This window comes from Mastacembelus armatus, chromosome 20 (assembly GCF_900324485.2).
Source record: "Mastacembelus armatus chromosome 20, fMasArm1.2, whole genome shotgun sequence".
Taxonomy (NCBI): Eukaryota; Metazoa; Chordata; class Actinopteri; order Synbranchiformes; family Mastacembelidae; genus Mastacembelus; species Mastacembelus armatus.
In genome coordinates this window covers 15,396,047-15,402,296 of record NC_046652.1, presented here as the reverse complement: position 1 = coordinate 15,402,296, position 6,250 = coordinate 15,396,047, and positions in this window count along the sequence as shown.

The window sequence follows — 6,250 nt, the reverse complement described above, 5'->3', positions numbered from 1 at the left end:
TGCCACAAATCAAATTAAAAAAAACAATCTAATTAATGATGAAGTGTTTTGCTAGTAGAAAGTTAATTTAAACACCCTTCTGGGACCTCTAAGGGGCAACACTGTCTTCAAAGTCTCTACAAGGTCTTTCTCAATTCAGGAGAGAAGAGGAAAGAAATGATATGGCAGGATTTGTAGCTACCTAAGACTACAACTGGTGAAAAGTAAGAGTTTAGCCAGATTACTTTTATATTTTTATTATAGTCTTTTAGTTAACAGATAAGAAGCACAACCTCAAAACTAGGTGGACTCAGCTGAGGGAGGACTATCTATCTATCTAACTAGATAATATCAAAAGTATTATCTGATCAGAATGGTCACACAGCAAAGCAGAGAGGAAGGCTACTTTCATCCATCCATCATCTATACCTACTTATTCCTTAACCAGGGTCCCAGGGATCAGCTGGAGCCTATCCCAGCTCTCTTTGGGTGAAAGACAGGGGTCCACCCTGGACACGTCCCCAGTCCATCACAGGGCCACATAGAGACAAACAACCTCACACACTCACACTCACTCCTATGGGCAATTTAGAGTCACCAATCAACCTGACATACATGTTTTTGGACTGTGGGAGGAAACCAGAGTACCTGGAGAAAACCCACACAAGCACAGGGAGAACATGCAGACTCCACACAGAAAGGCCCCTGATGGGTTTCAAACCAGGAACCTTCCTGCTGTGAGGCAATAGTGCTAACCACTAATGCACCGTGCTGCCCTGCTTTTCATCATTCGTTTTTTTACTCTATTTTTTCACAATCAGTAAATGAATACCACTGGGTAGATTTACCAGTGAGTTTCATGAAGAAGTATAATTATCAGCTTGTGCTTATATGCATGTTTAGGTGCACATCTGTCAACATATAATAGAAATAAAGGGTAAAGCCGTTTTAAGGAGTTTACCAGGAAAACCATATAAAACTCTACAGATTAATTTAAAAAAATTTGTCTGCAAGTAAAATATTTCAGAAACATAGAATGTGTACACATCAAGAACCCCTACCTCGCTCGTAAAATCAGTCATTTGGGAAGGTAAAATGGGTCACCAAATCATTCAGCTTAATAAATAATGAATAAATAAAAAAGTCTATGTATATAAAGTCTATGTATATTGTTATTTAGGTTGGAGAATTTGTTACATCTTTCATTTTCTTGGCTGTGTAGTGTTTAACGATCCTGAATACCTTGCACTTTAGGCCATGTGATAAATTATTTCAACAGGATGAATGAATGAATCAATCAGTGTGAAGTGTTGAATCATGTTCTGCACTACTTCTAGACAAAGAAAGTATTGTGGTAAAAACATATTAAATGTTACTTAAGAAGATCCATAAGGGTCAAATAAAAGCCTTCCCTTTGCCCCCTGATTAACAAATATTGAAAAGATTGGCTCCCAAACAACAGGACCATGTTTTACATGAGCAACATCCTTTAAGCTGACTGCCTATGGGTGTCCCTGCAATAATTTCCATTCTTTCTTGTAGATAAGAAAACAGATATAGGCACTGTCAGAGATACAAGCAGGGAAAAAACATGTCTTTTAAAATCAGTAATTAAGTCAGAAAGTTGAATTCAAGGAGAATCCTGGGAAAAAAAACATGCAGCCAGTGTCAATGGGTGTGATTAACCCTGTGAAGTGTAAAAACATGAGGAAGTCAGGATATTGTCAGTGTCAGAGAGGGATTTGCAGAAGTGAAGCATTAGTGAATCAACAACTGTGTGCACACACTCCTGCAGCCCAGGGAGGAAGGAAGCTGTTTTCACCCAACTAGACTGAAGTTCAAAGAAAAGGATGAGACCTGAATGGAGGAACTGAGTGCTCACCATTGATGAAGTACACCATCTGTTGTTTATTCTCCTTGTTAGCTCGTGGGCATCCTCTGTGAAGAAAATGAGGCAAACACATGGGAGCCACTATAGCCATTCACTTTTCAAGCCCTATTTTGCTTCTGTTTCCATCGTCTGATGAGCTCCTGGTTAGTTTGCACCTGTGAATTATATTTTGAAGTTAGCAGCAGCCACAAACATCTCAACTTTTTTTTTTTTCATATCACATCAACTTGCCGCGAGATTAAACACTGAAAAAACTGTAAGCAGCTCATGATCGTTTTGGCAGTCTGCCCTCCTCATATAAGGCCACAGTGAAAATTTGTCTGCAGGTCTGTTGGTGATTGGAACATGTTGTGCCTCAAATTAGACTGATGTGTGTGATGATTTGTGATGTGTTCCCATGATGGGTGTGTTGGTAGAGTATATAAATAAGTGGGAAAGTGAGGATCACCTTTTCCTGCACTAAAAGCAAAATTAAATCAGATAGTCAGGGTGTTTTAGCTACTGTGGAAATGGAATTATCTCAAATACATGACAGAACTTTAACTGATTCATACATGCACGAATTTAGTCCACAAAGATTTTATTTTATGTATTTATTTATTTTGAGCCCACAACCAGTCATTTTTAGATCAAACCATCGTGGTTACTTGAAAATACCCTGATTAAGATCATTGTGAAAAAAGAAAAGACAAAGTGGATGGAGGTGGAAACAGCACGGAGACGTCTCCACCATCGTCCAGGTGGGCAGCAGAGTTTGTTTCACGTGTGGATGCCAGTCCCAAATGACTGGAGGCACGAAGAGGGGATTTGACCCATAGTGATAGCCCAGAGGGCTGCGCACCAATGAGACAGAACCAGGGAGGACTGCAATATGCATGGGTGAAAAGCTGGAGACTGTGGTGGATCTAGAAATGTATGCTCTTTGAAGACATTCTTAATCTTACACAATAGGAACAAAACCAGTGGGTGAGCTAGTGGGCATGTTGATGGTGTTTCTATCATGCAACAAAGAGCAGACACCAAAAATATCTAAATTGAGAGACAACGAGCTCTACAAATTTTTGTTGAGAGAGCCAAACACTTGCATTCTGACCTATGGCCAATAACCCTAATCTGCATATGTTTGTACTGCATGTGCTACCATCCTGCAGTTCAACACACAGGATGATTAAACAAACTGAAATATGACCACATCAGCAAATGACCTCCACTTGCTCATGTGATCCTCATAGACATGGGATCAGGATGCTGGCGTTGATTGTTCGCTGCTTCTCTGCGCTACTCAATGATATTGAACTGTTGTCCTGATTGGAATAGTTGCTGTTCTTCTGAACTACACAGAAAGCTTATGCATCCAACGGCTGTCAATTTGCCACATTTTGTCTCTGACAACACTACGCTGTTGGTACCGTGTCCGGCTAAGACTAGCATTAGCTGCTGTAAGTTGCCTCTGTCTCCTTTGACGCTATCTTCATGCTCTGTGATCCCCTTCTGTGGAGACAGGGCTCTATTCCTGGGACTCTTGGGGTGGTCCTGTTGCTGTGGTCACCCCCAATGTGCGCCACAGTCGTCCAACTGTGTGCACTGGGTCAGTACACAATTCTACCTGCTTACACCAGGACTACATTTCACCCATCCGGTGCCATGCTCCAATATTCACCATAGCAGCTGCTGGAGCTCAACAACTAAAGCCTCCCACTTGATTTTGAAGTCATTAAACAACTGGGACTTCTCCGTCGACCAAAGAGGCCTATTCAGCTCTAAATAAGTTCTGTCCTCCTGGCTACACTTACCTCGAAAAGGCCTGTAGCATTGGCTGCGGTGGGGGACTTGCTGTAATCCACTGCTCTGATTTGAAACTGTCACCCCTCCCTCTCCCTAAACTCTCGACCTTCAAATGTGTGGCACTTAAATGTAGACACCCACTCTCTATAGTAATACTCCTCATTTACCAGCCACCATAACAACACCCAGCTTTCATTACTGAAATACATGAGCTTTTCTCAACTTCCTGTACATCATCTTCCAGGGTACTGATACTCAGAGATCTGAATATCCATGTGAATACACTCTCAAATCATGTTGCTGTAGAGTTCTTAGAACTTCTGGACCTCTTCAACCTGAAGCAGATTGTTGAGGTCCCCACTCACCGAAAGGGCCACGTCCTTGACCTAGTCATTATCGACTATCCCTATAGAAAATCTCCAAGTGTATGACCTGGCTATTGCCCAATCTCCAATCTCCTCTTTCTATCAAAAGTTTTGGAAAAGGCTGTCACCGCCCAACTACAGGACCACCTCAAAAAACAGAATTTGTTTGAAAAATTCCAGTCCGGCTTCCAGTCCTCCCACAGTACTGACACAGCCCTGATCAGGGTCACAAAATGACCTCAGGATGGCTGCTGATCGGGGCTTCCCATCACTAATCATCCTCCTGAATCTCACAGTCACAGTATCCTCGACCACAGTATCCTCCTCAGCCGTCTTCAGCACATAGCTGGGATCTCTGGCACTCCACTTGCTCATGTGATGGTTCCATTGAAATGCAAGTGTGGGTAATGATAATAATAATAATTAGACATTAATAATAATAATATTAATAATAATAATAAGTGTGGGGTGGATGTACTTGCTTACATGTAACCTTTGTTCTGTCACAGTAACTGATGCCTGGTGGATTTTCAGTATATGACATTCAGATGAATATTTCATTCATTCATTCACATTCATTAAACTAATCTTTTTCTGACGGTCAATGACAATTCAAGGGCTTGTTTAAGAAGCCTTTATAAGGAACAGTTTATTTTTCTGAACCTTGTGCCTGAAACACAATCTGTATGGACTAAATGATGCAGAAACTAAGTGTAAAAACAAATTGTAAATACATACCTTTGAAGGTCTTTGAATGGGATGTTTTTAATGCAGACACTGCAGTGGGAGACACAATGGTCACTTTATCCTTTTGAATTTAGACCAAAATATGTGTCAATTGATGTTTACTGAATGAGTTTTCTCACAAATTAAATTTAAAGGATTACACCTAGGCTGAGTGGTTATCCCTGTTGCCTCACATCAAGAAGGTTCCTGGTTTGAAACCCATCAGGAGCCTTTCTGTGTGGAGTCTGCATGTTCTCCCTGTGCTTGTGTGGGTTTTCTCCAGGTACTCTGGTTTCCTCCCACAGTCCAAAAACATGTATGTCAGGTTGATTGGTGACTCTAAATTGCCCATAGGAGTGAGTGTGAGTGTGTGAGGTTGTTTGTCTCTATGTGGCCCTGTGATGGACTGGGGACCTGTCCAGGGTGGACCCCTGCCTTTCACCCAAAGAGAGCTGGGATAGGCTCCAGCCTATCAGCCCCGTGACCCTGATTAAAGAAAAACGGGTATAGAAAATGGATGGATGGATGGATGGATTACACCTACTCTTGAAAGTAAAAGCATCTTGGTTTGGTATTTAAAATAATGAGTCATATACAGCTAAAACTATATGTTTATTTCACTTCAGTAAAAATAATGAGAAACAAAATGGAACCAAACAAAAATAATCAAAAAAGTAAAAAAAAGAAAGACATTTTAGCCGCTTTCCACAAGTTTATCTAGTACAGCAGTTTCATGAGGTAAAGTTGGAGGTCAGCACTGTTGCCACACAGCAAGAAGGTTCCTGGTTCGAGACCGAGGCCTTAACAGTTTTGCTGCAATTCCAGTAGTATGTCACATTTGCTACAAGGAGACACTAATAACATCCCGTTTGTTGCTTCTATCAATTTCTGTAACAAACTGAAGTACTCTTCTTTTATTTCCCCCTAAACCACGTCTCATAAAATGAAAAAAAAAGGTATCATGGGGGACCATACAAAAAGGCTGTAAAATTAGTGAAAAATTAAGGAATCGCTAATGAAAAACTCCTAAAAAAAAAAAAGAAAATATTGGAGCTGAGAACTTGTTCTTTAGGCCACCTGTTCCTGGCACACGGGGGGATGAGAATCACCCAACGTTAGTGTACTAGGGTTAAACACTGCATACTTTGTGTAACTGTTAAATTTTTTTTAATTTTTCTTGTTATAGCCATGGAATTAAGATGCCACACAAAACACAATTAGCCTCTTTCTTTATTCTTGGCAACATCAAACTCATCAGTATTAATAGACTGCTCAACTTTATGCACTTCCATTTACCTTAAAACAGACCGAAAATTACCACTTCCACAATATTTACATGACATATTTTTTACATGCCATAATCCATCCATCCATCCATCCATCTTCTATACCCGCTTTTTCCTGGTTCAGGGTCACGGGGATCAGCTGGACCCTATCCCAGCTCTCTCTCGGGTGAAAGGCAGGGGTCCACCCTGGACAGGTCCCCAGTCCATCACAGGGCCAC